This window comes from Sceloporus occidentalis, unplaced genomic scaffold (genome assembly GCF_023333645.1).
Source record: "Sceloporus occidentalis isolate IW3139 unplaced genomic scaffold, rSceOcc1.0.p SCAF_196, whole genome shotgun sequence".
NCBI lineage: Eukaryota > Metazoa > Chordata > Lepidosauria > Squamata > Phrynosomatidae > Sceloporus > Sceloporus occidentalis.
In genome coordinates, this window is record NW_028317176.1 from 304,363 (window position 1) to 314,379 (window position 10,017).

The following is a 10,017-nucleotide window of genomic DNA, read 5'->3' on the forward strand; positions in this document are numbered from 1 at the left end:
TTACCGTATTGGCCGCACTTTTTTCCCCCACTTTAAGTCCCCCACTTTAAGTCTTTAAGCCTATATTCGGGGGACTGCATGTCCCGGGCGCCGGGCAGGGTTAGGATACAGATCCCCCGCAGCGGTGCAGGGGACCTGCATCCTACTCCCCGATACGCTTAGACAGCCTCCCCTGCCAGCACTTTCCACGGGGGGGGGGGGGTGCCGGCACGGGAGGTTGTCTAAGCGCATCGTGCGGATGGTCACCGGCTGCGGAGGTTGTTTACCCGCATCGCCGCAGCCGGTGACCGTCCGCACGATGCGTTTTACCTCTGCCCCCAAGACTTACCAGAGGAGACTCTCGGGTGTCTTGCGGGGCCGGCGGGGGACATCTACGCAATACGCGTATACAACTTCCGGTGCCGACACATCAGCTGAGTGCCGGCACCGGAAGTTGTGTACGCGTATTGCGTAGATGTGTACCGCCGGCCCCGCAAGACACCCGGGAGTCTCCTCTGGTAAGATCGGGGGGGGGGGGCAGAGTGGCAGCATATCTCGGGGGGGGGGGACAGTGGCAGCATATCTCGAGGGGGGAGGAGGACAGTGGCAGCATATCTCGGGGGGGAGGACAGTGGCAGCATATCTCGGGGGGGGAGACAGAGTGGCAGCATGTTTTTTTTGGTGCTTTTTTAAAGAAAAAAACTTTTTCTTTAAAAAAGCACCAAACTTTTAGGGTGTGGCCTATATACGGGGGCGGCCTATATCCGAGCCAATACGGTATATACCACGAAGACAAACATTATTATGGTATAAAAATTTGAGCATTCATCGGATCCAACTACTTTTGTGATTACTGTCACACACCGTTCCAGCACAAAAATTCCCATTCATGCATGTATTTTTGTAAGGCTTGTCACAGACAGGATTGTGTAGAAGTGAAAACTGAGATACCTAGATGCCCTTGCTGCCGGACATTTTGTCGCTCACACAATAGCTTAAAACAGCATCTGGCACCATAGATTGTAAGCAAAAATTGTATTGCGACATTTGTGGCCATTACACAGACATGTCTAATCATGAATACAAAGGGTTAATATTCCAAATATGTTATGCAGAGGTAGATACGTTTGACGGACATATCTGTTGCATGCGCAAATACACATCAGAGGACCCGACTGTAAAATGTATTTTTTATGATTTTGAGTGTGTGCAGGAAACTGGTGTCCATATACCTAACTATGCGTATGTATTAGCATTAGAGGGTGATAACTACTGGGACTTTCAGGGTCCATCTTGTCTAGAAACTTTTGTCACGACATTTATAGACACGCCATTTCGTGGCTACGCATTTATAGCCTATAATGCTGGTAGATATGACTCCTATTTTGTGGTGAACCAGTTGATTAAGGAGAAAATTGAAATTAAATTAGTCGCTCAAGGAGGGAAGTTGTTGTGTGTAACCATGTCTGACCTGGGTATCAGATTCATAGACTCTTCAAATGTTCTACCCATGAAACTTGCTGCAGGCTTTGGGGTTTAATGGTCATGAAGGATATTTTCCACATTTCTTTAACACCACTCAAAACCAAAAGTATATTGGCCCTATGCCTTCTGTAGATCATTATGGTTATCAGAGCCGGCCTTAAGTGTTCTGGTGTTCTGTGCAGACTACTCCTCTGACGCCCCCTTCACACTACCCCCCCCCGCCCCTCCTCACTATCCCCCCCCCCCTTTCTGTCCCTTCTTACTATCTACTCCCTCTCCCTACTTCTCATTATCCTTATTTACCTTGTTGCCGGAGTCGTGCGGTGGGAGTGGGAGGCATCCGTCTTCTCGCTCTGCCACGGTGAGGGCATTTCATGTTGAGCGCTGGAATATGATGTCATATTCCGGCGGTCAACACGAAATGCCGGCACCGCGACGGAGTCACGGAGAGTGAGGGGCATCGAGTGGTTGCTGAAAACTTCACGAGCAACCGCTCGGCGCCCCTGCCCGGGACTTAAATTAAATCATCGGGTTTTTTTTGTTTTTTTTTTATTTATTTAACATGAAGGATGTTAAATAAAGTAAAAAAAAAAAAAAAAGATGTTTTAATTTAAGTACCGGGCAGGCGCCCCTGCTGCCATGGCACCCTGTGCTGCCGCACAGGTCGCACACCCCTAAGGCCGGCCCTGATGGTTATGATCAAATGATGCTTGATGAAAAAAATGACTTCATGATTTGGTACCAGGAGAACAATAAGTGTGTATTTAACTTTGAAGAAGAACTTTAAAAATACTGTATTAAAGATGTTAAAATCCTCAAACAGGCCTGTATCTGTTACAGAGATAGTATAATCGAAATACCAACAATAAAAAAGATAATTAAGGGTGATTTGGGCTCTGTCAGGCCCCATGCGGGCTGCAGAGCTGCATGTCTTTAGCGTCCCTAGTCCTTGCTACAGTTTTCATAGTCCTTGCTATAGTTCTTCCTTTGCAGTAATCCATTCCTGGATTTCTCTATGCTCTGTCCTGTACCTCTGATTCTAGTCTTGCTGTTTGCATTAGCTCTGTTTCCATCATGTGTGTGTTCTGTTTGTCTCAGTCTACAGGTGTGTCTCTCTGATATGTGTTTGGCTTTCATGTTTAGTTTGTTTATTACCTCTGTCGGCAGGTTTTAGTGTTAGGACCCACCATAATTGGAGTACTTTGGCGTAGTGGTGAGCTAAGCATACTATGGCCATAAGATGTGACAGAATCTCCAATTGTTATCTTATAGTCCTAGGCAAGTCCTGTATCCATGTGTGTCAGTGTTTTGTGTACCTTTGCCCTCCTACCCTGAAGCATCTGAGGAGTTTGGTTCCTCTCTCCTCTCCCCATGTCCCAGTTAATATGTCCTATCCTTGCTTAAAGGAGAAACGTCCGAGGATGGCTCCTCACTCCGTCCCCTGTGTTCCTTGCCTTGTTCCCTGTCCTGTGTTGTGCCCTGTATCATGTATGTCTTGTCTGGTTATGTTTCTTGCTTGGTCTCCCTGTCCCTTTCTCCTTGCTCTGTTCCTCTTGTTTCTCCTGTACTCTGCTCAGCTTCCCTACTCCAAGTCTGCAGCATCCTGCCCATGTCTATGTTCTCTTATGTCTCATACCTGCTCCAGGGCGCCTGTAAGTTATTACTTTGATTTGATCTGGACAACATCCGCTGCTATGTCAGGGTGCTGGTATGTGGCTGCACAACCATGGGTGCTCGGCGCCCTGGAGGGTGCGGTCGCCCTCCATCAGGCCCTGACCACTCCGCTACTGCGCAATAACCCCTGAACACCATCTTTGGGCGCTCTGGGTCATTGTAGCCATCTGACCACGGACCCGTGACCTTACAGGCTCTGAGGAAGTCATAGATTACATTGGCCCTTTTCAGCTAACAACATTAGCCTCTGTGTGCATGGCCATGTACAGGTTTAAATATTTGCTGGAAAACACTATAGCGATTTTACCAGCTGACAACTACCATAGAAATAAGAAACCGTTTTCAACTGAGTCTATACAGTGGTTGATGTATATCGCTCATAAAGAGGGCATCACGATACAGCACACCTTACAAGGCGGTGAAAAGCCTGTTGGTTCCTATTTTTTGGATGGTTATGCGTTAATTGTTAGTTGTATGCGTAACAATTTTATGTACTGTGTATTCCTGTGTGTGTGTCTAATTGCACTCTCTAAATAAGTTATTGCTTCTTTTAGAAACAACCGATTCAAATTCCATCCTCTGTCCCAAAGTGCTGATCAACAGTGACTGTGATAGGTCTGCAAGCTCGTGGAATCATCAAGTATTGATTTCTAATCAAAAACCTAGTAAGTATAAACACTAAGCAGTGATGCAAAAAACACAGTTAAGATACTACTTTTTTCATGTACAACATTTGTATTTATTTGTATTTTTCACACAGAGTCAAAGTTATCCTTATCGCTGAACCGAGCACTTAGGGATAGTCGCCGTAAATCTGAAGAACTACCGTCTACTTCGTCAGACGTTTTTGCGAAAAGGACAGACCCATCTAAGGATTTGCCCCATGAACAATCGATATTGAAAGGAACACATTTTCCATCGGGTGAGTCACCAGACATAATCCCTGCCAATGTTTCAGGAATCTTGCATGATAATGCGACAGTAAATGTAAAAGCAAAGAGGGCTCTTACAGATGTAACACCACCATTGATTAAAAAAAGGAATGTTTTACAAGACATAACAAAAACCACAAATGTACGTGTATCACAACAATTAGGTCATTTACACCACTTACCAAATAAAAATAAGAAACAAAAGCTTAAAAAAAATAAAACCCCCCAGTATTCTCAAAGTTTAGAAGAATGTGTTTTGTGGTGTATGCATACACTCGCCTTCTGGTGTGAGCTCAGAACCTATGTTAAGCGTGCACTTAACATGATTTATAAGGTGTTGACTGGCGATAATACGTTGGATCAGGGTAGACGTCTCAACCTCTTACTTCACAAGGTTAGGGAACCATTTAGAAGCGGGTACAATCTCATAGTGAAAGACACACCACAGAATGTGACTGATAATACACCCTCCTGTTTACCACCCACTGAGAATATACAGGATTTAACCATCCGGCTTAAAACAGAGCTTAACTTTTGGCTTGATTTAAGAGTTGTTATTGTCTTGGTGATAACAGAACTTCGTAAAATAGTGTCTACGACTGACGATGACGACATTCGACAGCCTGACATTTTGAATCGATTAGCGTGTATTGATAACGCTACTGCACACTTTCGCTCAGGGGTTCACTTGTGGAATTCAGCATGCCTAGACATGGGTGGTGGGGGTTTATCTCACAAACAAATAAGGCATAGGCATATTACTAAACGTAGAGCTAAGTCAGTTAAACGATCAATTAAGACATTGACATGTGCAATACGATTAGCACAGAGTAGAAGATTACCTAAAACAGCTTCTGGTACAGAGCCTAGTGTGACACCCAACACACAACCGACTGAACATGTAGCTGCTATACCTGTTTCACCATTGACGTCCCACCCAAATGAGACACCTGCGGCACCCCTAAGGTCTCCTGCTATTGATGTTAATGTTGAAGTAGAGCCTGAGGCGCCGAATGCGCATGGAGTAGATCCCCCTGTATTCTTAGAGCATGTTGAGCAGCGTTGCAGGAAATGTAACCATTTTAAAGCTGTTGAATATTATGACGTTTTTCGCTTTGTAAATTTAGACCAGATACCATCATTTACTGATGCGATTCAGGCTGCACATGATGCAGTTCAGGATCTTTTTAATAGAATAATGCCTGATATAGGTCCAAATGATTTTATCCAGTTATGCCAGGATGCTGATGGACTCAATACGCCTTTGTATTCTGTTAGGAGGTCTAAGGACAAGTTAAATGCTGAGGACTTTTTGAATGCTGTGGCTAACCTGGTTCAAAGCAACGTTGAAATCATTGGTGGCGGATCATTGAGACTCATTATTGTTAGGAATAGAGCCGGTGGTGGTGTGACTCGTAGACGACTCAGATGGACACCCTACAGCCGCATTATCGCAACAAAAAGGCGCTGGCTTTATGATCTAAACAACCATGATAATAACCTGGGTTTGGCTGCTAGTCTCTGTGCCCTCTTAGCTGAGAAAGACACCCCAGACTCTGTATTGTTGGATAGAGCTCGGGACATCCATAAAGCTCTAGGTATCCCTGATGGACAATTAGTTAGTTTCAGCGAAATACCCGCATTTGAACAACATTTAAAGGTGACAATTAAAGTGCTGTATCACAATTGTGGGTCATGGAGGTATTACCAATCCGGTGGTCCTTGTAAAGACAAGGTTTTATTTATATACCACGAAGATAAACATTATTATGGTATAAAACAAATTCGAGCATTCATCGGATCAAACTACTTTTGTGATTACTGTCACACACCGTTCCAGCACAAAAACTCCCATTCATGCATGTAATTTTGTAAGGCTTATCACAGACAGGATTGTGTAGAAGTGAAAACTGAGATACCTAGATGCCCTCGCTGCCGGACATTTTGTCGCTCACACGATTGCTTAAAACATCATCTAATCCTGGCTTCATCTGGCACCATAGATTGTAAGCAAAAATCGTATTGTATGGTATAAAACAAATTAGAACATTCATCGGATCAAACTACTTTTGTGATTACTGTCACACACACCGTTCCAGCATGTAACCATGTCTGACCTGGGTATCAGATTCATAGACTCCTCAAATGTTCTAGGGGTTTGAGGGTTGTAAAGGATATTTTCCACATTTCTTTAACACCGCTCAAAACCAAAAGTATATTGGCCCTATGCCTTTTATAGATCATTATGGTTATGATCAAATGATGCCTGATACAAAAAACGACTTCATAATTTGGTACCAGGAGAACAATAAATGTATATTTAACTTTGAAGAAGAACTTCAAAAATACTGTATTGAAGATGTTAAAATCCTCAAACAGGCCTGTATCTGTTACAGAGATAGTATAATCGAAATGACAACAATAAAAAAGATAATTAAGGGCTCTGAGGTAGTCATAGATTACATTGACCCTTTTCAGCTAAAAACATTAGCCTCTGTGTGTATGGCCATGTACAGGTTTAAATATTTACCGGAAAACATTATAGCGATTTTACCAGCTGACAAAATAGAAGAAATAAGAAACGGTTTTCAACTGAGCCTATACAGTGGTTGATATATATCGCTCATAGAAAGGGCATCACGATACAGCACACCTTTCAAGGCGGTGAAAAGCCTGTTGGTTCCTATTTTTTGGATGGTTATGCGTTAATTGGTGGTAAGCCTACAGCTTTTGAATTTCAGGGTTGCTTTTACCACGGTTGTCCCATATGCTACAACGAAAAGGACTTTAACAGTGTTACAAATACAACCTACAGTCAGCTGTGCCATAAAACTAAAATTATAACTGGGTGACTATCTAGGTGAACTGACTAGTGAGATACCCGAAGACACATACATAACCGAGTTTGTATCTGCAGGGCCCAAGACTTGGTACTGGACTACCACCACAACTCTGCCCCTGACAAACAGAAACAAATTTTGGTCCGACAATCGGGTATCGTCGGAAACAAATTGTGCTGGCAGATAGAAACGAGACCTCTTCATAAAACGCAAAGGTGTGTCTATACCAAGAGGCTTTTAACAGACAATTTTACCACCCTACCATACGGCTATTGATACTTCGGTATGGGCACACGATTACAACTCCCCTTTTCATGCATTTTAGTAGGTCTTTTGTTAAACAGCTTTTAAAAAATGTTTCATCTTTATTGTCGCATATTCCTGATAACATTGTCTGGTTTTATGCCTGCTGGCAGCCTATGTACGGTGAATTAACATGTACAATACCATATATCGCAAACATTTAGTGATGATGATTTGTTCCTAACAGGCAGAGTAAATTTGGTTGTTGTTGATGATGTAATGCAGGGGTGTCCAAGTTTTTTCTGCAGTGGGCCACTTCATCAGAATTGTATCCGTGCGAGGGCCGCACTTGTTTTTCCACTGAGAAAATATGGCCTTTAATAAGATATGCAGATTAAAATAAAGTAAATGACACAAAACCTTTACTTTTCCTCTCACTGATTTCTGGGATTTCTGGGCCTACAAATTCAGGATTCTTGATAAGTAAAAATAAAATAGTTCTATTTATTTTAGGGATGCACTAAAATGAAAATTCTGGACCAAAACTGAAAATTCAGGGTTCACTTAGCCGAAACTGAAAATGACCCCCCACACACTTTTAATGAAAGCAAGTTACACACCAAAATTGTACAAAAAATTATATATTATGATTGTTAACAGAAATCTCAGGCATACCCAGATTCCAGCATGTACTGGTTGGCTGGGCATTGTATTTTTTGTCCAATTTTAGTGTGTAACCGCGCTTTTATTAAAAGTAACACACCACAATTGGACAAAAAAAAAACACACTCTTTTTATACCCAGGCAACCAGTAAATGCTGGAACCTAGGCATGATGGGACTGTGATTGCTGTTAGCAGATTGCTGTTAGCTGTTAGCAATCACACTCCTATCATCCCAAGTCAGCCAATACATGTTGGTACAGGGTGGCTGTAAGTGCAGACCCCCATACTGCTGGCAGCATCAATACACAAGGGGGGCAGCTAGCCAGGTTTCAGCATGTACTGGTTGACTTGGCATGATAGGAGTGTGATTGCTAACAGCAAACACACTCTTTTTATACCCAGGCAACCAGTAAATGCTGGAACCTAGGCATGATGGGACCGTGATTGCTGTTAGCTGTTAGCAATCACACTCCTATCATCCCAAGTCAGCCAATACGTGCTGGTACAGGGTGGCTGTAAGTGCAGACCCCATATTGCTGGCAGCATCAATACACAAGGGGGGCAGCTAGCCAGCTTTCAACATGTACTGGCTGACTTGGCATGATAGGAGTGTGATTGCTAACAGCAATCACAGTCCCATCATGCCTAGGTTCCAGCACTTACACATCCATGCTATAACACACACAAATTCATTCATTCACTCATTCACACAACCCACCCCACCCCACCCCCTTACCTGCTCTACAGCTCTCGATGCCGCTCACAGACTTCAGCAGGGGGCGCAGCCTCCCTCGTTCTCCCCACAGAGGAGGCAGGACTGGAGCAGAGAATAGACCCTCCCACAAGTAAGCAGCAGGGCTCTTGTGATCCTGGCTACCGATCTCACGCGGGCCGCACCTCGAGGTTCCGCGGGCCGCATGTTGGACGCCCCTGATCTAATGGAAGCCGCGATCGAAAGTCCTGAAAGTGAGAAAGCTTTCACCTAATATGTGCATCACAGAAACCTAAACATCATATACCTTGTTCAGAACGTGTATTGCCAAGGTAAAAAAAGCAGAACAATAAATTTAAACACTAACTACATGGTGCGATGTTATTAGCAATGTAAATGGTCGCTATAAGAAAAATGCTGAATTATTGCTTACTAGAATGGTCAATATAGAATTTCTGTATAGATGAATAATTGAATTGCAATTACGCCTGACTGCAATTGGTGTAGAAGCTGTTTTCAAAATCGCGGCTTCAGGGGAGACCGCAACCTGAACTCAGCATCTTAGACAGCTCGGCCACCCTAATAAAGTTAAATTAGCTGCCTATGTGGTTGTTGTTTATTTGTATTCGTGTCACCCTAGGGTGCCTCAGAAAGGAAGCGTAAGCTTAACAGGTTCGTTACTATCTAATAAGTGACACTGGGGATATAGGGGGGGCACACAAGATACCACAGTCAAACTGGGGGGGGGGGCATTAATAATTTCCACCATTAAATCATACCACTGAAAAAACATATATATATATATATATATATATATATATAATTGCCAAAAGTAATGTGCTATGGAATTATACTTTTGTTATTGGACTAACATAATACTTGATCATTCAACATGAGTAAATAACACAATACCTTAACTTTTCCACTAAATGATTTCAGGGCCTTGAACGTTTTGTTCCCTGAAGTCACTACAACTTCAGGGGGGCATTTTATCTCTGGATAAGTATTAATGAAATAATTCCTACTGTAAGTTAAGTGCCAGGAAACAGATGACCAAACACACACACCAACACAGGCTCTGTCACACCGACACCCAGACACACACACCAGGACAGGCTCTGCCACACCCACATCCAAACTCACACACACACCCCAGGACAGGCTCTGCCACACCAACACCCAAACACACACCAGGACAGGCTCTGCCACACCAACACCTATACACACTTAACCCAGGAAAGGCTCTGCTACACTGATAACCAAAAACACAAAAACAAAAACAGCAGGACACAATCTATGTCACAGACATCTACATCAGGATGGATTTTTCACACTGCATTGTCGTTTATACCCCCTTAGTGTTTTTGCCCCTTGTGTATTGATGCCCCAGCCAGTACAATTTTAGTATAGATTAATGTGGTGCCCCCACACCCTTGTATGATCGCCTCCAGCCACCACTATTTGTATTAATGCCCCCAGCAAGCCCCT